Here is a 26,773-nt window from a genome sequence, read left to right as displayed (position 1 = left end):
CATATATTTGATCGCCAGTGTCCGAGATATGCCTTTTAAACATAAGTATGGTATATCATCTGATGTGGTGTCAAAAATTGAGTCAATAAAATGGTGTGGGAAGTAGTAGGGGCAATAGGATCAGGCGGAGGCATAGTGTGGCCGCGCTACTCGTCATGCTCGTCCTCGCTCTCTATTTTGTTGGCGCAAGTCAAAGCGCCGGCAACAACCTAGTGCGATAATCGCGCGAGTAGGGCAGTGTGTGGCTGGAGAGGGCAACATCGCGGCAAGATGAGGAGCAGCGCGAGGAGCATAGTATGGCAGAGGTATTAAAGGGACTCGCAGACATCAGTTCGACGTACGATCATAAATTCACCAGACCAGTTTCAGATTCAGTGATCTAACTTTTTAATTATGTATAATAGAGGTCGATACGAGTACATTATCCTTTGCATTTTCATTGAGACACTAGGTTCATGCATGGGATATGGGATCCAATGTGAACCAAAGCATAAAATCAGCAACATAATCCAATAATAATATGTGTACATACATTTTCTCCAACTTAACCAATATTTTGCCGTAGGTTCTTTTGTGGTGCAACTCATAATTTTTATTTCTATAGAAATCCAAGTTGTGAGAAATGTTCGAAGTTTGAATCCCGGATATCGTTCAAGGAAAGTGGGCTCGATAAATTACTCTTTCTTTGTGTTTATTTGGCAAAATTGTCTGCCTTAGTGCATTTTCACATTATCCGATCCGATATAGGACCGTATCCTAGCTTTTGCAAGCGGCTTCGCTCGCGTTACAAAGAGACAAAAAGTAGCCTATGTCACTCTCCATCCCTTCAACTATCTCCACTTAAACAATCACGTCAATTCGTTGCTCCGTTTTGCCGTGAAAGACGGACAAACAAACAGACACACACACTTTCCCATTTATAATATTAGTATGGATAACTACTTTTAGTCTCTTTCTAACGCGAGCGAAGCTGCGGGCATAAGCTAGTTTTACATAAATATATTTGAAAGACGCCATATTTGTCAATTTTCCTTTGACAACCTTCTTCCGATATCGGATCGGAATTAAAAATTATGTGTTTTTTTGTCGAAAAGCGTAAAATTTCAGGCCGCAGTGCTAAACGAAGTTACCGCCTTCCGGCTCCGTCGAACAGAAAAATAGTATACAGTACCAGTCAATAATACTTATATATCGCATTTGTGTTATTTTGTATTATCATTTAAAGAGTAAGCGACGTATGTTCGTTTGTAGATTTCATGCAATGTACCACCTATGAGGGCCGGTTGCCACAAACCATCTGTCACACACAAGCGTTCGTTAAATTTTCTATGGGAAGTTCCACAAACTGTGGTGTCTGTAACACATGGTTGATACAACTGGCCATAAGTATATGATATTGGAAAACAATTTAAAGTTAAAATACCGCTCCTTCTTTAACACCTAATATTTAGCACAAACTACCAATATAATTACCTAATTCCATCGCCCTAAAAGCCAAATCAACCGAACATACCCACATTTCTACACTGTCACATTCTTAAACCCACCCTGTTTCCAAACAATAAAGTTCATTTCACCTTCAAAATACCGGTATAAAAAGGCACAGCTCTATTCAGCCGTATAATCGCCAAGTGGCATTTGACCTTTTTTTCAACGTGTCAGCCAGAGGCTTCGCCCAAAGAACTACATACACTGACTCCAAAACAGCTTAAAAATATACCTTTTGTATGACACTTAAGCCCTTTAATTTCCGTGCGATTTTGTAAAAACAAAGTTACTGATGCGGTTGGAAAAGCGATGCCGGTGAAGGTTAGTTGAAGAATTGTTTGGGGTGCGGTTGGCTTCAGGTTTCGTTAGACGCAAATATAAGTATGTTGAGCTATTTATATGTGTGAATGAGGGTATGACAACTATGGCAGTGTTTATTGACATGTCAGTAGGGATGACCTTCGTTTAGTTGATTATGAAATAACCTCAAAACCGTCAGTGTAAAGGCCCTGAGTGCACGCTCATATTAGGGGGGGGCAGGACGTGTGGCGTGCATGTTAAATTAAAATTTTGAAAAAACCCCCGACCACATAGTGGACCGATTTTCATGAAACATGGCTAAAAACACTCCCGACTAACTCAGCTTTCAGACAAAAAAAAAATGAATCTAAATCGGTCTATCCGTTCCTGAGCTACGATGCCACAGACAGACACGTCAAACGTATAACACCCCGTCGTTAGTCAGATAGACAGATGGACAGACAGACAGACAGACAGACACGTCAAACTTCGTCGTTTTTGTGTCGGGGGTTCATGAATACAAGTGTCCTGAGACTCCTGAGGCGACGCTGCTTACAGCCCAGCCACGCCATTGGTCTAAGCGTGACAGCGGTGAGCGGCAGCCATACGTGCGAATGAAAAGTCCCATCGCTGTGTCTCGCTCTAATGTATGGCCGCCGCTCACCGCTGTCGCGCTTAGACCATTGTCGTGGCTGAGCCGTTAGGGTTGGCGCGCGGGCTCTACACCAAATGTCCGTACAGCAGGTCCAACGTCGAAGACGGATTAATCGTCACAGACCAAGCCTCTATTACTATGAAATTTCCTCCAAGCCAAAAAGCTCGCTTACTTGGCACCGAGCTCAATAGGCCAACTCGTAAATAACAAAGTTCCAACACGGGAGCTTAAAACGAAAAAAAAAGTGAAAAACGGACCAACAAACAGACACACACACTTTCCCGTTTATCTTATACTATTAAACGAGCAATTCTTGTATATTTATTTATTTATTTATTTATTTATTTATTTATTTATTTATATATACCGACGATCTCGGAAACCGCTCTAACGATTTCGCTGAAATTTGTTTTGTGGGGGTTTTCGGGGGTGAAAAATCGATCTAGCGTAGCCTTAGATCCAGGAAAACGCGAATTTTCGAGTTTTCTTGAGTTTTTCTTTCGCATTTGTAAACGTAAAATATGGTCCTTAATTTCGCCGCGCGCGCATCGATTCCGCGTAGCTCAGTCGCACGAGGTCGGTCTAATGTACGCAGATAGATCGTAGGTGTCAGGGTTTCGAATCCCGGCCAGAAATTAAGTTTTTGTTTTTTGTCTTTTTTTTTGTTTTGTATTTATAAGAGTTTTTTTTTTATCTAAAGACGTGATATATTAAAATAGAACCGAGCGAAGCTCGGTCGCCCAGATATTAATATTAGTATGGATTATTTCATGCTAAATACATTAGTTCGATCTTATTTTTACCCGTGTATTATCATACGGTGTAACGTGAGGGAACCGAAAGATTTTAACTACGTATTTCAGAGGGCAAAATAAAAGAAAATAAAGATAAAATGTTAATGACGTCAAGCGTTTTTTTTTAGCTTTTTGGATGTATTTATTTCACATAAAAAGTAAATATTATTTGTAAACTGGTACTTAAAATAAAAATTTATATTTTTTTTGAATAAAAATAAAAACTTTTTTTGCAATGAGTTACTTTTTGACATCTATCAACGAGGATAGTTAGATTATGTCCAATAACGGCATCATCGCTATCAAAATATCGCTTTCTTATGAGAAATAATAAGTAATTGTTATTTTTTTAATGCTTATAACTCTGAAAGTATGCAAAATCCAGAAAAGTTTATATGACATTTTACTCTTCTAGATGAGGAATACGCTGTTAAAATTATTCGGTTTCCTCACATTACACCGTGTATTTACCCCCACATAACCCTACTTGAATATTACGTAAGTAAGGGCAGTAAAGCAAACGTTTACACAATGGTAACTCACTAAATCCATAAGACCTGGGTGGCTAGCCGAATGGCACAATCGCTCACGAAACGCTCACGAAACGAAGCGCTAGTAGATATCTATCTCTATCGCGCTTGCGTATTGGCGCGACAGAGCCAGCGGCGTATCGCTTTCGTTTGGCGTCGGAGAAATGCCATTCGGCTACGGGGCCTGAAAGTGACGGATGACGCCATTGATCAGCTGACCTTCGGGTCATTGACCTTTGCAAGTGGGTCGCAAGGAAGGGGGTCGATGGTGGGGCTATTGATACAAAGTTTTACTCATATTTTTCTGAAAGGTTCTGAAAAAGAGTGTATACAATGTTTTGTGTACAGAGTTTTTAACCCCCGACGCAAAAACGACGGGGTGTTATAAGTTTGACGTGTCTGTCTGTCTGTCTGTGTGTGTGTCTGTCTGTGGCATCGTAGCTCCCTAACGGATGAACCGATTTAGATTTAGTTTTTTGTCTGAAAGCTGAGTTAGTCGGGAGTGTTCTTAGCCACGTTTCATGAAAAGCGGTCTACTATGTCGCGGTCGGGGGTTTTTCAAAATTTTAATTTTGTGGTTATTACCTTATAGAGCTAGAGCTGTAAAGTTTTAACAAGGTTATCTAAGTAAAAATGCTGAAAAACCTTAAATGAAAACTAGCTGAACAGTTCACCGCTACATATAACGTCTTATGTGGTATTACCTATTTGATCTGTGGTATTACTATTACTGGCCCCGTATCCGAAAGGCATTTCTGCGACAACCACCGCAGAAACGAAGTCTGGCTCTGTCGCGACAATATGCAAGAGCGATAGAGATAGATTGCATTTCTGCGTTTGGCGTCGCATAAATGTCTTTCGGCTTCGGGGCCAGATGACCTATGACTATGAACCCTGAGTATCACTGTACTAATATCACAGAGAACCTCCTATAGAGTAGCAGTCTTGTATATTTTGTTCGCGATACGAGTCACCAGTGCCAGGGGTGCGAGGAGCGGGCGGGGAATGTGTTAAGCGCGCTGTGATTGGCCGTTTCAAGGACGGCGGGCAGTCGCGCCAGATGAAAGGGACTGTCCCTTTACTGACGCGTAAGTGGCCAATGTAAGTTGACCTATGCCGGCTCTGAATAAATTATAAATATGACTTTTATGTGGAATGTAATGACGTCTGTTTTTAAATTTGAGCTTCTTGCTACCTTTCCACACCATTTCACACTACAGGTGGACATCTTTAAGACATCAAAATACCCTTTTTCAATTTTTTTACTGCGAAAAACACGCGCTGCTTTCGGGTCTGTTACTTGGTCGCTACTGATCGGGCACGGCGAGCGCCCGCGCTTATATCAGTGCAAATACTAGGAAGGCTGGCGACCGCGAGTCGTCTTGTAATGGATGTCTATAGGGGTTGGTCTGTGACTAATATGTATTCTGATGTGGTGTCACATTAAGAGGATACGGTAGCGAAAATGCTAAAATGGAAAGGAGCCCCCCTTTCAACTTGTGAATTTTAGTTAAATATACAAGTGTTATTAACTAAATTTATCGAAAAAAAAAATGTCCATTACAAACAACTCAGTCAAAAAATATTTCAAAAAAATCTATAAAATCGTAGTTCCGCTCTCGACTCTTTCCTCCTTCAAAACTTTATCAATCGGAACGAAATTTGAGAATCTAAATAACAATGAAATAATCTATGTCGGACCGTTTAGCTTTTTTGGTTATTTTTTACCAATCTTGAGTACACCTTTTTTGCGCCACAACGAAAAAGGCCGTTTTTGGAAATTTTTGGTTGGCTCTAGAGTCTTTAAAAAGCAGAATATCAAAAAAATCAAAACGGTCCGACACAGATAAAAATAATAACAATCTCTGTTGAAAAAATCATTGCTCTATCTTAAAAAACCAGGGAGGAAATAGTCGAGAGCGTTTGTATGGAGAATTGACCTGTATCGTATCGTCTTAAATTCTAACCTTCGAATTCCAACTAACAGCCTTTACAAATGCTGAGAAAACATCGTTACCGCGATGTAGAAAATTAACAGAACAGTTCAACGCCATCTACCGTCTTATACGGTACCATGTTGATGGGAACGCCATGAACGTGACAGATGATGCAATCGATCAGCTGACCTTGAGGTCGACGACCTTTGCAAGTGGGTCGCAAGGACAGGGGTCGGTGTGGGGGAAATGAGTGTTCGAGTCGATTTTTCTATGGTTGTAATGAAAATATAACCTAGGGACCGATTCTAATTAACACAAGTTAAATTATAATCTATTATTATTTATTTCGATCTCAGCAGCTGTGACCTGGGTGGCCGAGCGGATTAATAGGCATCTGCCGCGAATGCAGAGTACGCTGGTTCGATTCCAGCCTCAGACACGAAGGGCCTTGGTCACTTTTTCTTTCATATGTGTAGTTTATTTCGGTTTTAATTTATATATAAATAGTGGTGTGACTACTTTAAGGTGGCACAAGTTGAAATATTTTCAATAGATTATAATTTAACTTGTGTTAATTAGAATTGATTTAGCAGCGCCATCTCTCGAGCTGTGTTGAAACCAACCTGAGTTTGGTTCACATGGGGGGCAAGAACCATACTGTTCTACCCTAGGGATGGTCAGAGGCCGCTACGAGTCCTTGTATAGATTACACATATGAGAGATAATTTCGACCTCAGCAGCTGTGACCTGGGTGGCCGAGCGGATTAATAGGCATCTGCCGCGAATGCAGAGTACGCTGGTTCGATTCCAGCCTCAGGCACGAGAGGCCTTGGTCACTTTTTCTTTCATAATATATGTGTAATTTATTTCGGTTTTAATAGGGACCGATTTTTGAATCTCGAAAGCATGAATTCGCCGTTCGAAAGTTTGTGGAAAACGACGTTGGAACGGCGAATTCATCGAGTTCGAGATCCAAAAATCTGTCCCCTAACTACAAAATTAAAATTTTTAAAAACCCCTGACCGCGTCATAGTAGACCGATTTTCATGAAACATGGTTAAGAACACTCCCGACTAACTCAGCTTTCAGACAAAAAAAAACTAAATCTAAATTGGTTCATCCATTCGGGAGCTAGGATGCCATAGACAGACACACACAGACAGACACGTCAAACTTATAACACACCGACGTTTTTGCGTCGGGGGTAAAACTACATCGATAGGTCGGATGCGTCAGTGTCAACTAATTGAATTACTATGTACTAACGTACTAGAAATGACACCCCATACAAATTTTGTGCTCCGGCCGGCAGCGCGGGGCGCATGCGTGGGGAGGTACCGTGTCATAGAGTAAGTCTTGACCAATGACCACCTAGACGCGACACTTTTAGTGTAGACCTTTTTTTATACTTTTTGTAAAATACTAAGCAGTTTAATTTTAGCACTATCATACATTGTGCTATGCTTAAGTTCTACTGAGTGAAACAAAAATACATTATTGAATTTTTTCATATACTTTAATTGCCCTTGAAGAAAATCATAGGTTATTATTGTATGAAACTATCGATTAAAACTCGTGTTAGAACTGTGTAATATTCATAAGTATAACGTGAAATAAACATTTCTCTTTTATAATATATCACAAACAGTATATAATCACAATTATTATACTTCATTACCTACATGTCAAGTCTGTGCGATTATGGTGCGATTAATCTATGATTTCGTTCGACAAAATGGCGGCGATAGCTTCGCGTTTGAGGAGCGCGTCCCTTAGCGTGTCTACTAACCGATGCAATGTGACACCGTCAGTTTTATTCGATTTTCTCGTATGGCTTAAACAGCATCTTATTGCGCAGGAAGGCATTTTTACACTTTATTTGTGTGCAGGCAGAAACAACCTCCTCACGCTACGCGCAGAGACTGACTGAGGCAACATACGTCCATGGACTTATGTTGGTAGCGCAAACTTTTTGTTCGCAGTGTCTTCTCTTGTTATTCATACCTCAATGGTGTCAACAGTGATATTTCATCAACATTTTGACACATACATTTTCATTTCAGCCCCTCTAGCACAACTTGCCTTGTCGCACGCGAGTCCACACTTGAAGTCGTGCCTGATATATGCTAAAGGGTCACAATTTTGACGTTTCTTAAAATAAAAATAGGTTCGTACAGTGTACCAATTGGAACCCTAGGCCACTGTAGAACTATGTCATAGTGACGTTATAAATCAGATGTAAGAAATCTCTTACTGCTTGTCATTTTGACATGGTTGTAGAGTGGCCTAGGGTTCCAAGTAGTTGACCTTACATTACGACTATTACGAGGTATGTGTACTGTGTGGGTATTTCTTCTATTTAGGGCCGGTTTTTCAGTCGCCAGATAAATATATCTACCAGATAAAGTTATCACTATCCTTTTCATCACACGTATAAATGACAATGACAGCTAACATTTATCTGACAGATATTATTTATCTGGCGATTGAAAAACCAGCCCTTACTCGTATCTGAGAATTTAATTTCTTTAACATTTTATTCAAAAGTGATATTTTTGTCTAAGAACATCTTGAGAATATCTATCTGTATCGTATCTTAGAAGAATTATTCAAATAGTATCGAGTCTATTCCATGTGTTAGGTACGACGGGGTGTCATAAGTTTGACGTGTCTGTCTGTCTGGCTGTCTGTTTGTCTGTCAGTTAATTTTGTGATTAGGTTATTATTTTTTATCGATATTTTCTCGACGTGCACATCCCTACCCTCATGGGGATGGAAGGGCAATCGATGGCCCTTTCGGCTCTGACCCACATTCTATCAGATGTCTTTATTATACCCGTGGCGAGAACAAAGGGCTGGTGGAAGTATTTTTCATCACACGAACTCATAAAGGGCTATTATCTAAAGAAAAATAAATATGTCATGTTATCCCTTAATTCCACATCAATTGCTAATTTACACAATGTCACATCTTTTCCCTATTTATCATTGAAAGTTCAACTACGAGTATATTCCAATGTCTCTAGGTGGCTTTTTCAACAAAACTGAAGTTAAGGTACGTTTTTGAAAAGGGAATGAAAAAATGCAGTCAGAATTACAGTCAAGATGTTAAAATTTAATATAGATGCAGACAAAGTGGCAGAAATATGTACTTGTACGTGTGTAAGTCGTGTGACTTTATCCATAATTCCATTCTATAATATTTTGTATACATACTAATTTTATAAATGGTAAATTAAAAGTGTCAAAGTCATGTGTCAAAATGTCATCGGAAAGAAGCACAATAAATATTTACTAAATTTTTCTTTCAAGTTCCATAATATTTTCGTATGAATAGCCCCCAAATACAAAAATAGAAGGAGATACGAAAAGAGCGAATATATATTGTATTCGCTCCAGGAGTCTCACCGCTTTTCTCGGAGCCCTACACGGATGTATCGGATGTGACAGTTGCTGTCAACGAACGAAATAAATGTTTGCTTTATTTGATTTTTGAAAATCTTCATTATTTTATCAGAAATATCAAGTGTAACGACCATTGAAATAATTTATGATTTTATTCTGAGTGCAAGAAACTAAGGTTTCCCTTCAGTACCTACTTGTATGCTCGTGAACGGTGAAAACATCAGTGTTTTTATAATAATACTAGCTTTTACCCGCGGCTTCGCCCGCGTAATAAAAGTATTCTTATTGAAACGTTTACAAAAAATAAGATTTTCATTTGGATCCGTAGGTTTTTTTGTAGGTACATCTGTCCGCGATTATTTCGATTAAGGTAAAGCGGGGCAATTGTCGACTGGAGGGCCATTGTAACTGATCTATTTGCTGTACGGTCAGCCAAGAACCTTACACCGCTTTTTGGCTGACTGTACCTTACACATATTACTATTGTTTTAAAAGAAATTCTTGCAATGATTGTAGAATTGTTACACAGCGACCACAGCGTAGGTAGTAGGTACGAATATGTATGTATTTTACCTATATAAATATTTATACTGGGGAAACTTCATACAACCCACATAGCCAGTATCTCGACGCTATGGTCGCTAGGGTAAAAAATACTTCCTTGCATTATCGCTTACAATTTTTTCCATTTTGCTTATACTTATTGCAAACGTAAACACATAAAAGGCAAGCAAACAACGATCTTCTTACAGCACTTTGAATGTAATAGTTATTACGGATGCAGGATACTCGCCGATGCCTACTTAAATACTAATCCCTTCCCACTGAGCCACCTGCATTTTACACTGCCTATCTCTATCCTTGTCCCCGACCCCGTCCCCGTCCGGTCCCTACCCCTACTCTCCCTATCCCTATCTCCGTCCCCGTCCCCTATCCCTATCCCTATCCCTATCCCTATCCCTATCCCTATCCCTATCCCTATCCCTATCCCTATCCCTATCCCTATCCCTATCCCTATCCCTATCCCTATCCCTATCCCTATCCCTATCCCTATCCCTATCCCTATCCCTATCCCTATCCCTATCCCTATCCCTATCCCTATCCCTATCCCTATCCCTATCCCTATCCCTACTATCCCTATCCCTGTCCCTGTCCCTGTCCCTGTCCCTGTCCCTGTCCCTGTCCCTGTCCCTGTCCCTGTCCCTGTCCCTGTCCCTGTCCCTGTCCCTGTACCTGTCCTTGCCCCTGTCAAATTATCATGCTAGGAGGTGAACTTTGAAAAATCCTTTCTTAGTGTTCCTCTAAGGAACTTCCGTGTCAATTTGAAATCTGTTGAATCAGAAGTAAAGATAAAAACTAAACCTATACTTATGGCTATTTTAGATATTTTAATCCCGTTTCACAACAACAGAGGGGAAAATTTCTTTTCCACCTCATTAGATTTTAAAATCGTTGTATTTATCGTGATCAGCGACCCGATAAAGCATAAAAACGATACCCATATTGTGTTTTTGACTTTACCCCCTTTGCACCCCTTTAGGAGTAAAATTTTCAAAAAAAACCTGAAACATGTATTTAGTCATATATGTCTTTAGGAATCCTCTTGTGAAGTTTTGAATAAAACAGTGAAACTAACATTGTTTCCCCATACAAACTTTGAACCCCCATTTGACCCCCTTAGGAGGCGAATTTTGAAAAATCCTTTCTTAGAAGTCATCTACACTGTATGTATATAAGGAACCTATGTGCCAAATTTGAAATCTCTAGGACCAGCGGTTTCGGCTGTGTGTTGATATGTCAGTTAGTCAGTCAGTCAGTTTCTTCTTTTATATATTTTTGATATTTAAACCCCATGGCACTATAACAGGGGAGAAGGTATTTCACTTCCACCTCGTTACATTTTAAAAGCGTTGTATTTATCGTGATCAGCGACCCGATTAATCATAAAAACGATACCCATATTGTTTTTTTGACTCACCCCCTTTTCACCCATTTAGGGGTTAAATTTTCAAAAAACCTGAAACACGTCTTTAGTCATATGTTTTTAGGATCCCTCCTGTGAAGTTTCGAATAAAACAGTGAAACTAACATTGTTTCCCCATACAAACTTTGAACCCCTGTTTGACCCCCTTAGAAGGCGAATTTTGAAAAATTCTTTCTCAATGCTCATCTACACTATATAAAGAACCTACGTGCCAAATTTGACATCTCTAGGACCAGCGGTTTCGGCTGTGCGTTGATATGTCAGTCAGTCAGTCAATATCTTCTTTTATATATTTTTTTGATATTTAAACCCCATTGCACCAAAACAGGGGAGAAGGTATTTCACTTCCGCCTCCTTAGATTTTAAAAACGTTGTATTTATCGTGATCAGCGACCCGATAAACCATAAAAACGATACCCATATTGATTTTTTGACTTTATCACCCCCTTTTCACCCTTTTAGGGGTTAAATTTTCAAAAAACCTGAAACACGTATTCAGTCATATGTCTTAAGGAATCTTCCTGTGAAGTTTCGAATAAAATAGTCAAACTAATCTTGTTTCCCCATACAAACTTTGAACCCCCATTTGACCCCCTTAGGAGGTGAATTTTGGAAAATCCTTTCTTAGTGCTCCTCTACACTGTATAAGGAACCTACGTGCCAAATTTGAAATCTCTAGGACCAGCGGTTTCGGCTGTGCGTTGATATGTCAGTCAGTCAGTCAGTCAGTCAGTCAGTCAGTCAGTCAGTCAGTCAGCTTCTTCTTTTATATATTTAGATGTTGTATTTGTTTATTACTTGTAGTTGGTCTTGTTATTGTATTAGGTAAGTTTTCTATGTCGTGTGCAGCTAATGCCGCCCCTACTATCTCACCCGCGGAGCCATTTATACCGTGTCCACGATGCCCACAAGGCAAGCTTTTCAAAGGACAACATGGACTAAACGTTCACATCGGCAAGATCCACAACAACCGAGCAGCCGTGTGTACGCCAACCAACCCAACCCCAACGCCTGGTACCCCTATTACACCTCAAATTCAGCAACAACCCTTTTCTGAAATCCTTGGCAACTTAAAACATTCCATTCCCATTATAAAACGTATTCCGCGGGGCGCGCGTAGCCTTATAGCTCAAAAACTCGCCACTGACGTAAAAGCTGCTGTAAGTCAAAATTCTCCGGAATCATGGGAGCATCTTTTAACATTTCCGTACAGAGTCCTATATGTAAAAGCTGATGTGCAAAGGAGTGTATCATTAACATCGAGACTAAAGCAAAATTGTGTTCTTCCTCACGATATTACTAATCTATCCAGACCAGCCTTTAAACAAAGTCAGTCATTCCGTCGTCACGTCGAAACAAAAATTGGAGAAGGCAATATAAAAGGCGCCGCACGCCTCCTATTTTCCAATGACGCTATCGCCCCTGACACTCCCGACACTTTTGCAGCCCTATTAAGTAAACACCCGTCCCCCGATATCAATGCCAAACTACCCGATCCTCCCGGCCTTTCTGATCCTTGCCTCCAGGTAACACCCGAGGAGATTCAGGCAGCAGTTAGTTCTTTCCCTAATGGTTCGGCAGGTGGTCTTGACGGTCTGTCGCCCCAACATCTTAAGGATCTACTTGGTCACTGCTGTGGCGAAGCCGCTGAGGCCCTTTTAAAAGAACTAACATTTTTGGTTAATCACATGTTACAGGGAAAAGTTAACCCTGATGTCACTGACATCTTATACGGAGCCAACCTGTGTGCGCTTGCTAAGAAGGATGGTGGAATTAGGCCCATTGCGGTAGGTACAACCTACCGCCGCCTGGCGGCCAAAACCTGCTGCAGAGCTGTGTCAGATACACTGCGGACGTACTTTCAACCTCTTCAGTTAGGATTCGGCTCAAAAGGCGGGTGTGAAGCAGCGGTACATTTCTTACGTGCTTTTACTGTAAGTGGGGAAGGCGAGGTAATACTAAAGGTAGATGTACGAAATGCCTTCAACTCAGTCGATCGAGGCGCCTTGCTGACACAGGTCAAAGACAAAATTCCTGAACTCTATAATTTTATTTGGCAGTGTTATCGATACCCCTCCAAGTTACTCTTCAAAAATAACCTCATATCCTCCGCCGTAGGATGTCAGCAAGGCGACCCCCTCGGCCCAGCGCTTTTTAGTCTGGTCATCCAACCGATTATCAAGCGCTTAAATTCAAAGTTTAATGTTTGGTATCTCGACGATGGTACCCTGGGTCGACGAAGTTTTAAAAGATCTCGAAACTCTTACAAAAGAATTTTCACAAATAGGTTTAACTCTAAATTTTTCAAAGTGTGAACTATTTTTTTTAGATAATTTCCAAAAAGATACGACAATTCCTAAGTTCCAAAATTTCGCACCTGATATCAAAATTTTAGATTCAAGCTCACTTTTTCTATTAGGCTCACCTATCTTCGACGACGCGCTCCCAGGGTACATCAATGAAAAACATCAAAATTTTAGTTTCTTTTCGGACCGCTTACTCCAAATTAACCCTCACATGGCCTATACTATTATAAAATTTTGCCTATTCGTCCCAAAATTTTCGTATGCCCTTCGATGCTGTCAACTTTGGAAATTTCCCCACCTTTTGGCCAAGCTAGATGAAATTATAAAAAATACTTTGTCTTCTGTTATAAACATTCATTTTGACAGCCGCCAATGGACCCAAGCCACATTGCCCATTAGACACGGTGGTATTGGGATCCGCCAAATCTCTAGTTTAGCATTACCCGCCTTCCTTTCTTCTGGTTACAGTATCCAAAATTTATGTTGCAAAATTCTAAAAATTAACCCTGACCATTTCGATTTACCTTTTTTGACAGAAGCCCTGGATTGCTGGAAGGCTGCGTGCCCCAACAAAGACAAGCCCGAGATGCGCCATTCGCAGCATCAATGGGACGAGCCGCTCTGCATGCTAGTACGTGATAATCTCTATGAAACGGCCACTAGCCCTGCAGAACGAGCTCGTCTCCTTGCTGGTGCAAAGAGGGAATCCGGCGCATGGCTGCAGGCACTCCCTTCCAGCAATATTGGTACCCTGCTTACCAGCAGCACCTTTAGGCTCGCTGTATCGCTGCGCTTGGGGGCGGCATGCGTGACGCCACACCGATGCCATTGCGGCGTTGAAGTGTCCAAGTTTGGAACCCACGGCCTGTCTTGCACCAAGAGTGCCGGTCGCACGGCACGCCACGCAAGCCTTAACGACATACTGCGTCGAGCCCTGGTCTCCGCCGGAGCGCCGTCCGTTCTAGAACCTACGGGTCTAGCGCGTGACGACGGAAAGAGACCAGACGGCATGACGCTGGTTCCTTGGAAGCTGGGTCGACCCCTAGTCTGGGATGCCACGTGCGTGGACACCGTCGCACCTTCCCATCTTCCAGGGACCTCGGTTAGGGCTGGCGCTGCTGCTGATGCGGCCGAGCATCTTAAGCGGCACAAATATGCAGCCATCGACGCCGGCTACATATTTGAGCCCTTTGGCGTAGAGACGCTTGGGCCGTGGGGTCAAGGCGCACACGGCATTTTTAAGGAGCTGGCTAAACGTCTTATAGACGCGTCAGGTGACCGGAAGGCTGGGGCTTACCTTGCCCAGCGCATTGGCATTGCCGTTCAGCGCGGCAATGCTGCCAGTCTTCTGGGCACCCTACCGGTCGGCTCAAATTTAGACACAATTTTTTATTTGTAGGGTTTAATTTCATAGGTAGTTTTAGTTTAGTTATAGTTTTATTTATAAGTTCATAGTTAAGTTTTTTTTTGTATTAGTTTTAGTTTAATTAAAAGTCCCAAGGTTTTTTTTCCATTCCGTTACCATTTTTTCATACATTTTGTATGGCGGTAACGGATTGGAAGGTTCGAAAAAATGTATGGGATTCATGGGACATTTTTTTTTCTCCTATCAGGATCGAAAGACCTCGCGATTCTGAGTATGAATCGCGTAAAAAATACCCATGTTATAAAAAAAGTGGGGTGGACAAAAAAAATGGCCCAGCTACGAAAGAGATATTATTGTGAGCTTTTCGTGAGCGTTTGCGCATTCGGCTACGCACGAATGCTACGCCCGCCGTAACTACGTTTGACTGCTACGAATTGAGATTTGAACGGATGTGTGTCTGTTTGTTTGTCCGTCTTTCAAGGCAAAACGGAGCGAGGAATTGACGCGATTTTTTAAGTGGAGATACTTAAAGGGACGGAGAGTGACATAGGCTACTTTTTGTCTCTTTCTAACGCGTGCGAAGCCGCGGGCAAAAGCTAGTTAATAATAATTTTGACTTGTCATTCTATCTACTATTAATGAGTGGTGTGGAAATATTGGAAAGCCATTTGGGGGACATTTGCGGACTCGCCGGGCTTTAATGAATCATCTCCGAATTCCATCGATAACAGATATGTCATTTATACAGTAAACTAGCTTTTACCCGCGGCTTCGCTCTCGTTACATTCGAAAATTGCGGAATGCTGCATACTAACTTCCACCCCCCATTTTGGGGAAGCGGGGGGTTCAAAAGACACAAAAAGCAGCCTATGTCACTCTCCATCCCTTTAACTATCTCCACTTAAGAAATCACTTTAATTCGTCGCTCCGTTTTGCCTTGAAAGACGGACAAACAAACAGACACACACACATTCCCATTTATAATATTAAGTATGGATCGATGTAATTAACACACGTTGTGGGCAAAATTCGATACAGAAATCGTTTTGGAACATGGGTCATTTTTTTTAAAGTTCCCCCCCCACTTTTTTTGGATTTGGAACTTTGTATGGCGGTAACGGAATGGAAGGTTTAAAAAATGTATGGAAATCTTGGGATTTTTTTTTCTCCTATCAGAGTCGAAAGACTTCGCGATTCTGAGCACGCATGTTACAAAAAAAGTGGGGAGGACAACTTTGAAAAAAAAAAAATGCCTACATTATAGTTTGATTTGATGATGTTTTCTACGTATATAAGTATTTTGTATTTATCTATTTAAGTATGTATATCGTCTGGTGTCCCCAATATTTATTTATTTATTTATCTGTTTGTAGATCTCATTGAAAACCAAAGATGTGGATGGATGCTTTACTGGTTATGGACGAGGTTTTATTTGGTGACTTAGTTGACAGACCCTTTAGCACAACTTGCCTTGTCGCGCGCGGGTTCATACTTGAAGTCGCGCTGTATGCATAGACTCGTGCGCGACAAGGCAAGCTGTGCTAAAGCTGTAGAAAAAGTTCAAGTCTAACTCAACTCTGTAATACTTAAAAACAAACCATTTTTGGCTTAGCATTTAAGATACACGAAACTCTGCGCATAAGTTAAGATTTTGAACTTTAATAATAATGAAAAAAAGACAGTATATTTTTTAAAACGAATAAAATAACATTACCAAATCACGAAATAATTTATTTCTTGTCAGAATGCTGCGTATTTTCATATGTATACTTAGCCAATACTCATGTTTACCTAAAGCCTAGTGACATCCATAATTCGCACCTGGGAACCCGCACAGTAACCCACTCATCAACCGATAACAGCCCACTATTACTGTAATATTCGAGCGAAACACCTAATAACACGAACCTCACTTCCAATCCAAAAGGTCCTTCATCACACGTTGGTACATTAAATATATATATGCGGACAACGTGCCAGAAATATGTATCCTCAATCTAAACGCATCAGTGCGTTTTCACATTATCCGATCAGATATCGGATGTCGGACCGATATCCCATACATTTAAGCGATATCGGATCAGATCATGTGAAAACACAGTAAGGAATAAACTCGTGTATAGGCCATTTTTTCAAAGTTGTCTACCCCACTTTTTTTTGGAGTTGGATTTTTTTATGTGGCTTCCACTCAGAATCGCGACGCTTTCAATACTACATAATAGGAGAAAGAAGGTGTCCCTAGGTTTTTTTCCGTTCCGTTACTATTTTTTCGTAAATTTTGTATGGTGGTAACGGAATGGAAGGTTTGAAAAATGTATGGAAATCTTGGGACATTTTTTTTTGCGTAAAACATACCAATGTTACAAAAAAAGTGGGGTGGACAACTTTGATAAAAATGGTCCATCCTTTTGGCACTTAAGCCGGTTGCATCAAACCGCCTGTCACCGTTAAACCGTTCGTTAAATTTTATTGTATGGGAAGTTCCATAGACGTCCGCTGCTTGACGATAATGCGTCTGTCAAATATGGTTGATGCAACTGGCCCTTAGTATGGATACGCGATTTTATATTATACTAATATTATAAATGGGAAAGTGTGTGTGTCTGTTTGTTTGTCCGCCTTTCACAGCAAAACCGAGCGACGAATTGACCTGATTTTTTAGGTGGAGATAGTTGAAGGGATGGAGAGTGACATAGGCTACTTTTTATCTCTTTCTAACGTGAGCGAAGCCGCGGGCAAAAGCTGGTTGCTTATACGTTAAAGTTGTAGATACATAGTTTTGGCACATTGTCCGCGTCTGTATTTAATGCCTTGACCACAGTATAATAAAGAGTACTATCGTACAGTATGGCCACTCCCGCTCCCCGCTGAAAGTGCCACCCACCCCCTCTCGGTTACCTCACAGTTACCGCCTGTCAAAAACGCGAACAGTCGACCTGCCATATTTCACTCATACAAGCATAGTACGCGTTCACCTACATGAGCTTAGACTGTGTGCTAAGAACGCGCCTCTTTCATATGTTTGATCGCCAGTGTCCGAGGTGTGCCTGACTTTACCTGTAATCAACCTTGTTACAAAATGTTAAGGTTGAAGTTGTGTAGGTATGTATTGTCAAGGCGTTTGCGACGTTATGGCGTAGATAATAGGAAATGTATCGTCCGTTAGGTTTATTCGAGGCTCGCGTGATGGGATGCCGTACCGAACGTTTGGTTGGGGCCAAGAAATTTGATGAAATAGTACATTACGATACAAGTGCGTAAAAAAGGAAGTTCGAAACGAGTGGCGATAAAACACGACCGAAGGGAGTGTTTTAAATCGACACGAGTTACGAATTTCCTTTTCGCACGTGTATCGTACGAAGTTTTCCAGTACAGATGAGCCTCTGAAGTTTCGACCTGGCATATAATGATAATGAACCACTTCTCGCACTAGTGCGTAAAAAAAGCACCATCTGTACTGAAACTTTTTTTTACGCACTAGTGCGAGAAGTGGTTCATTATATGCCAGTTCGAAACTTCCGATGGTCATCTGTACTGAAAAACGTCGTTCGATACACGTGCGAAAAGGAAATTCGTAACTCGTGACTCCCTTCGGTCGTGTTTTAATTTATCGCCACTCGTTTCGAACTTCCTCTTTTTCGCACTTGTATCGAAATGTACTATTATGGATTTTCCAAAATTTCCCGCATAGCTAAAGTTTGAAATGAACTGTCGTTTGCGGTGTTATTGCCAATGCTACTTTCAAATATGTAAGTGCATGCTGTATGGTCAACCAATTTGAATGCTGTCTAGGCCACTTTAGAACCGTGTCTTATTGACACCGTGTTCTATTTTAGATTGGTCAAAAAGAGAAATAAAAAAACAAAGTGTGATGTAAAGCTGCATTTTTGGTATATTATTTAGGGTCCTTGGAGGACTGTGAAACTATGTTTTGCAAGCAAAAAAAGGGTGTGCTTTTTTTTTAATTTGCAAAAAACTGCAAAAATATCGGACTTTTTTTAGTTTTTGTAGTGTCATTTAAAAACTAGACATTTAAGGCAATAAGTTGCTTCGCAAAAGTTAAAGAACATTAAATTTGAAATCATTTGAGCCTACTCGCAATGACGTATCTCAAACAGTTTTTGAGATATGACACTTCAAAAAAGGGTATTTTCCCCCTCTTTATGAAAATTTTCGTTTTGCCAATATTTTGAGACAGATTTCAGCAAAACATATCACGGTATTATATATTTTGTGAAATAACGTTGTAGAAAATTTAATTAGCTTTCATTTAAGACCAAAAGAGGGCCAGTTAGTCAAATAATCAAATTTATAACCTAAAAAAATAAGATTATAATAGCATAAATCTAGTATAACTAGATCAGAAATCAGTGGTGGAGGGTGATGGCCAAACGGGATAGTTTACGTAATATATATTTCAAGAGACGTAACAAAGAAGGCGTTATTATTATTTGGGGACTGTTCAAGTATTACGTAAGCACTATAACAATAATAGGCATTATACGTAAGCACTATAATTATAGGGGCCGAGGAGGTGATTTGCTCTGCTTATAGGGTTTTGGTGATGATTTAGAGCTTTCCTTACTTTTTTGCTGACAAGGGAAATGGGGGGAGGGTATATATTTGTAATAAATTAGCATAAGTAACTCTTGAATGACCCCTTGTCCTTGACGTAGTCCCATTTTTTACTTCCTTCTATACTATTTAAATGAGAAATACTACTATGTATTCTACGTCAGACTTATATTGACTGGGATATAGACCGTGATTACCTTTTTGATTTTTGTCGTGCTCCCGATATTTCTAAAAATGAAGAAGGCGGTTGCGGGTGTAAATCCGGTCGCATTCACACACGATGGTCTGTCCAAACACACTACACTTACAATGTCACTACGTTTGTTCAATTCTGACTTCACTTACTCAAACAAATCACTGGATTCCATACATTTGATAGTTTGAAGTCATCTTCAATCTCGGTATGTTGTGGCGTTCCGTCGACATTACCATAGAACTAAGCAACTTGACCGTCGCAATCCTAAGCCATGAGGAACAGAGGAAGAAGAAAAGTGTCATTTTTGACTGCAGCAACTTCTTTAATTCTGCAGGAAGTGCGCTTGGTCGGCCCTATCATAACTCTTAATGTATTCAACATGTTTGACGTATGTTGTCTGGACAGTCAGTGGCCTTTTTCACCGCAGTGATATTGATAACTTGACACGCCCAAATCTGTACTTATTTCTAGTGTTGATTTTTAGATGAATAGTGTTTGAGTGCTATTAAAAATGACCATTTCAAACACAAATTCCAGTGTTGCAAAATATCACTCGTACTCGGCCACTGCAATAGTCGAGCCACATTGGTGTTGGTGTTGACCACTTCACACCAATGAAGGTTTTCCGAATCGTTTTTTCGTCAGGCGGCGATACTGATGTGCCAGGTCTTTCTCACATCAAAACTCAGAATCCAGCAATAATAGTAAATCGCCACTCATTTATTTAGTTCCACTGTTTCAGTGGCAGAGTATGACTGATATTTTGTGACGCTTGTGTTTGTGGTAATTTTTAAGAGCACTCACACACTATACAATCCATCCATCCAGCCATCTAAAATTTAATACCATAGGCAATACACAGATATTAAAAAAAACACACACACTTTAAGATACCTGACTGTCTAGACAACATACGAAACATAATATTAAATACATTGTTCTACACACCTTGCCCCATACAAAATGTATAGAGGGAAGTAACAAGTGGAAGTATGTCAAAGACAAGGGGCCGTTCAACTATTAAGTAAGAAACTGTACAGTAAAATAGATAAAAGACAAAACTTATAACAAGTGTTAACCCTCCCCCATTCTTATCTTTATCCATCTTTTGGCATGATGTTTGGCCATCACCCTCCACTACTCACTTCTGATCCAGTTATACTAGATTTATGCTATAATCTTATTTTTTTAGGTTTCTAATCTAATTTATTAAAAATATATACCATCCCCGCATTCCCCTTGTCAGCAAGAAAGTAAGGAAAGCTCTAAATCATCACCAAAACCCTATAAGCAGAGCAATCACCTCCTCGCCCCCTATAATTATAGTGCTTACGTATAATGCCTATTATTGTTATAGTGCTTACGTAATACTTGAACAGTCCCCAAATAATAATAACGCCTTCTTTGTTACGTCTCTTGAAATATATATCACGTAAACTATCCCGTTTGGCCATCACCCTCCACCACTGATTTCTGATCTAGTTATACTAGATTTATGCTATTATAATCTTATTTTTTTAGGTTATAAATTTGATTATTTGACTAACTGGCCCTCTTTTGGTCTTAAATGAAAGCTAATTAAATTTTCTACAACTTTATTTCGCAAAATATATAATACCGTGATATGTTTTGCTGAAATCTGTCTCAAAATATTGGCAAAACGAAAATTTTTATAAAGAGGGGAAAAAATACCCTTTTTTGAAGTGTCATATCTCAAAAACTGTTTGAGATACGGCATTGCGAGTAGGCTCAAATGATTTAAAATTTAATGTCCTTTAACCTTTGCGAAGCAACTTATTGCCTAAAATGTCTAGTTTTTAAATGACACTACAAAAACTAAAAAAAGTCCGATTTTTTTGCAGTTTTTTGCAAATTAAAAAAAAAGCACACCCTTTTTTTGCTTGCAAAACATAGTTTCACAGTCCTCCAAGGACCCTAAATAATATACCAAAAATGCAGCTTTACATCACACTTTGTTTTTTTAGCAGATTTTCGTGTAAGATTTGACCGGTCTACCGAAACCCCGTATCGCCGTGAACTCTGCCCTTAGTTGGCAACTGTAACTCAACGCCTTCGCCGCAGTGTGATGGAAATGCTTGTTCAGCACTAGGGCACTAATAGAAATGGGGCTATCATGTCACACAGCGTTGACACGCACGCAAAGATATACAATGTGTAAAGCCTTATGCGGGCGATGAATTAAACTAGAATTCATGAATGTTACATACATACATACATTCAATCACGCCTGTTTCCCCTAAAGGGGTAGGCAGAGCACATGACACTGCTAAAGTTACAGTGCCACTCTTGGCAAATGTCACGAATGTTATGATTATAATATCCTAGGTGACTTTTATGAATAAGATTTCAAGATGCCTTAGCTGTAACTGTAAGTGCGTTTTCACTTTATCCGATCCGATATCGGATGTAGGACCCATATTCCATACATTACAGGTGCCATTTTGGATTTTTTTCATTGAAATCCTTTCGAAATCCGATATTGGATCGTATAACGTGAAAACGGACTAAGGGTTCAACAAGCACGTCAGACGTTAAAAACTATTTTGGGCCAAACCATGGGCTGTCCCGTACAAACGCAATATTTCTTGTGATGAGATTTTTTTCAGCGTTTAAAGCAATCGATCATACCTTACAATGCCTTATAAAAAGCCTCTTACACTCACCAATTTTCAGAAGAGTCGCGTTTGTAGTTTGTACAAGACAACGGTATAGACTATTTCAAGGAATGCTCCTATTAACTTTTGACTCCAAAACCACATTTTCATAACCTCCTGCTGAGTTCTTACGAAGTCCATTTCAAGCGGGAAACAGCCCGTTTAACGGCGTAGAGTTAGGTCCGTCTAATTTAGCCCCTAATAGCCCAAATAGCCCGCATTCCGGCCGGGCTATTGGTCGCATGCCTCCACCCGTGCCAAATGCTCTTTAGTTCCACGTAAACATTCGAACCTTGCATGGATGTGTTTGGATAATAGTATATCCAGAATGTTAGTGCCTTAGGTAGTATGCCTGTCAAAATGTTGTCATCCATATAGTAACCATAGTATTATATGAATGACAAAATGTTGACCTGATTAAGTTGAATATATTATGGAGCAGATCTGTACTTTTATAATTAAGTTAAGTTAAGTTTTTAAAATTAAATGGCCTCAGTCCATTGGTGGGACTATTTTGCCAGTGTCAAGGTGATTATATGCTAATTATTATTGATTTTGGTACGGTAAGTACGACAGTGTACGGTAGTTGGCACTTGTAAATTGATAGCTAGATTTTACAAGGGACGTGGACTATCAGCCGTTGACGACAAAAAAGTGGCTAAATTTACATTCTCAAATAATAATATTACAATGGCGTTCCGCCGACGTTCATTACAGTGGCGCCCAACGTGGGCCAAATTAATTAACTGTTAAAAGCGTTAAAATCTCAATTGGCTTCCTAGATGCAACCGTAGAGATTACATACAATAATTTTTAACCCCCGACGCAAAAACGACGGGGTGCTATAAGTTTGACGTGTCTGTCTGTCTGTCTGTCTGTCTATCTGTCTTATCTGTCTGTGTTTGTGTCTGTCTGTGGCATCGTAGCTCGCGAACGGATGAACCGATTTCGATTTAGTTTTTTGTATTTGAAAGCTGTGTTAGTCGGGAGTGTTCTTAGCTATGTTTCATGAAAATCGGTCCACTAGGTCGCGGTCGGGGGTTTTTCAAAATTTTAATTTTGTGGTTATTTAAATTGCCTTTTCAAAAATGAACTGTTTTATACAGTGTTTGCCGGGAAATTTTTATTTCAGACTTGAAATAAGCAAAATTAGAAGTATGAAGTACTTTAAAAGCCCTCAGAGAATTGTATATTTATGTACTGACAGGACCGGACCATCCCTACTTCTCCCTAGTGGGCATTATTCAGCACATTATTTGCTTGGTGTAAATAATAAATATCGTTATTTGGTGATTTTGGTCATTATTGATCGTTTCATAAAAGTCCCTGTCGTTTTATTATGAGGAAACCAATTGGCCCTTAGGACAAAGATAAATATTGTAGGTATTACAACACATTTACTCACCACCTCCACATATTGCCTGATTTCAATTTTAAGATTTGTAATAAGTGACCCTGAAAATCTTTGAATCTCTCTCTGATTGCTTTATGTGAAATGGAGTGTAACTAAGACGATTGAGAATATCATCTCCAAACCAGTTCAAAATTATGAAAAAATAAATAACTTAACACGTTCACGGACGGCTAGTCACGCATCTGTCATAGACCAAAGGAAACAAATGACTACGCGTATGCTATAGCATACGTGTCCACGAATGTGTTAATTGGTTTATTATTTACGGTAAAAATGGGTTATGACTGACAAACGGATAGACAGACGCATGAGTGATCTTATAAATTCAATTTTTCCAAGTCGACGCAGTCGTGGCAAAAACTAGGTCCGTCAAGAATGAGGACAGAAAATGCCTCATGGCATTAAGGTTTAAAAAAACCGGCCAAGAGCGTGTCGGGCCACGCTCAGTGTAGGGTTCCGTAGCTTTCCATATTTTTCTCAAAAACTACTGAACCTATCAAGTTCAAAACAATTTTCCTAGAAAGTCTTTATAAAGTTCTACTTTTGTGATTTTTTTCATATTTTTTAAACATATGGTTCAAAAGTTAGAGGGGGGGGGGGACGCACTTCTTTTTCCTTTAGGAGCAATTATTTCCGAAAGTATTAATATTATCAAAAAACGATCTTAGTAAACCCTTATTTATTTTTAAATACCTATCCAACAATATATCACACATTGGGAATGGAATGAAAAAAAAAATCAGCCCCCACTTTACATGTACCCTAATAAAACATTTTTTTCCATTTTTTATTTTTGCACTTTGTTGGCGTGATTGATATACATATTGGTACCAAATTTCAGCTTTCTAGTGCTAACGGTTACTGAGATTATCCGCGGACGGACGGACGGACGGACGGACAGACACGTAGTTGACTACGGAACCCTAAAAAAGAATCTTCGGTCATCTCAGTTTAAAATGTCCGGTAAACAGTATCCGGAATCAGCTAGGTGCCTTGTTAAACCCCGGAACACGATCCCGGATCGATCACGCCTCGAGTATGGATAGGTGTTGTGGATTTTCACCCGTGCTTGTTGCACAGATATTTCACAAGGTTTTACTGAACTTTCCTGATAGTATGTATTATGTTAGTACCCACTTTAAAAGTCGAATTACTTGGGTTTTACCGGTGCCGATTGCTAAAAGCCTTGAATAATGGCCATTAACTATCCATAATTCGTAACATCTATGTACATTTATGACATACCATGGTTTGTAATAAATATATCTACATATGGAAAGTTCAGTCAGTAGTAAAAGCTTATTCCATTAAAGACCTTCAAATCTTCAAGAAAAGAGCGTACACCCATCTTAAAGGCCGGCAACGCACCTCCAACACCTCTGGTGTTTCGAGTGTCCATGGGCGGCGGTGATCGCTTACCATCAGGCGACCTGTCTGCTCGTTTGACTCCTAACCCATAAAAAAAAAACTGGCCAAGAGCGTGTCGGGCCACGCTCAGTGTAGGGTTCCGTAGTTTTCCGTATTTTTCTCAAAAACTACTGAACCTATCAAGTTCAAAACAATTTTCCTAAAAAGTCTTTATAAAGTTCTACTTTTGTGATTTTTTTCATATTTTTTAAACATATGGTTCAAAAGTTAGAGGGGGGGGGACGCACTTTTTTTTCCTTTAGGAGCGATTATTTCCGAAAATGTTAATATTATCAAAAAACGATCTTAGTAAACCCTTATTTATTTTTAAATACCTATCCAACAATATATCACACATTGGGAATGGAATGAAAAAAAAAATCAGCCCCCACTTTACATGTACCCTAATAAAACATTTTTTTCCATTTTTTATTTTTGCACTTTGTTGGCGTGATTGATATACATATTGGTACCAAATTTCAGCTTTCTAGTGCTAACGGTTACTGAGATTATCCGCGGACGGACGGACGGACGGACGGACGGACAGACATGGCGAAACTATAAGGGATCCTAGTTGACTACGGAACCCTAAAAAGGATTTTTTTTGACAATTTTGCTTAGGAATATGATTGTATCAGGGTGACCCGGCCACTATTCATGAATAATCGAACGAATGTATACTTTTTGCACCCGAGACAATCCTAAAATAATGCTCAAAAGGTTATTTAATATTACGATTGAAACATAAACTTGCGGTGGCTAGGTGCACAGGGTTGTCAGCCGTTCTAAGCCTCAATGCGCTTGTTTGCGCTGTATTACGAGAGGCAGCCCTACGTGCCGTCTATGCGAGCTTTGGTATTACGCGGGCGAAAGGTGAAGTGAGGTAAGTCTTCAAAATGCATTTGGTTTATTGGAAAAGTCAGACTTGTAATGAACTAAATCTTTAGTACTGAAAATATAGTTTTAATTAAGCTCAATGAAAATTGTTGGTTTCAAGTTCAAAATTTTAATTTGACTACATACTTTATATTATAAATACCACACTAATTATTGCTTTTTTTTAACTTGATTACTCGTACAAAAAAAAACAGGCAAAGAGATCAGAATCTCTACTACATTACCAAGAAGGACGATTCGGATTTAAAACTATAGTTTAATCTTATTTTAATACCATCTTATAGATCGCTCACGCTTGGAGTTTTCGAAAAAGTAAAAGATGCACAATAATCAATAAGACAATGTCTACTTGTCTAGGTTATGTCAAAACCAATTGAAGGCAGAACAAATTGTTAAATTAGAACTGGCAGCTTAGCACAACTTGCATTCTCGCGCGAGTCCATACATGAAGCGCGACTTCAACAGCGCCAGGTTATGCTAGACCGCCAGACATTGATAAAATATTTCCTCTACCTCTAGCGACCCACCATACAAAAAATTTGCCAATCAAATCAATGGTACTAGAAAACAGGGCTAAATTTCATTTTTTTTGAAAATCGAACGAATCAAAACAAAAGCAACTCAATTCTATTTAACGTAGATTCAAATTCCATCGTAGGTATTATGTCCTAGTATTAGGACATTGAACCACAGTAGGTTAACCTAATACCTAATGCAGAACCTCGTAAACTCACAAGCTCTGCAACAAACATCTACAACAATTTTCGTAACAGATGCTGTGGCCAATAATGGACCTAATACCTGTGACCCGTTTCTCGAAAGGTACAAGCCTTGTATTACAAGT

Source organism: Leguminivora glycinivorella, chromosome 15 (assembly GCF_023078275.1).
Source record: "Leguminivora glycinivorella isolate SPB_JAAS2020 chromosome 15, LegGlyc_1.1, whole genome shotgun sequence".
Taxonomy (NCBI): domain Eukaryota; kingdom Metazoa; phylum Arthropoda; class Insecta; order Lepidoptera; family Tortricidae; genus Leguminivora; species Leguminivora glycinivorella.
The sequence above is the reverse complement of the archived record's forward strand: the minus strand, read 5'-3'. Positions refer to the sequence as shown.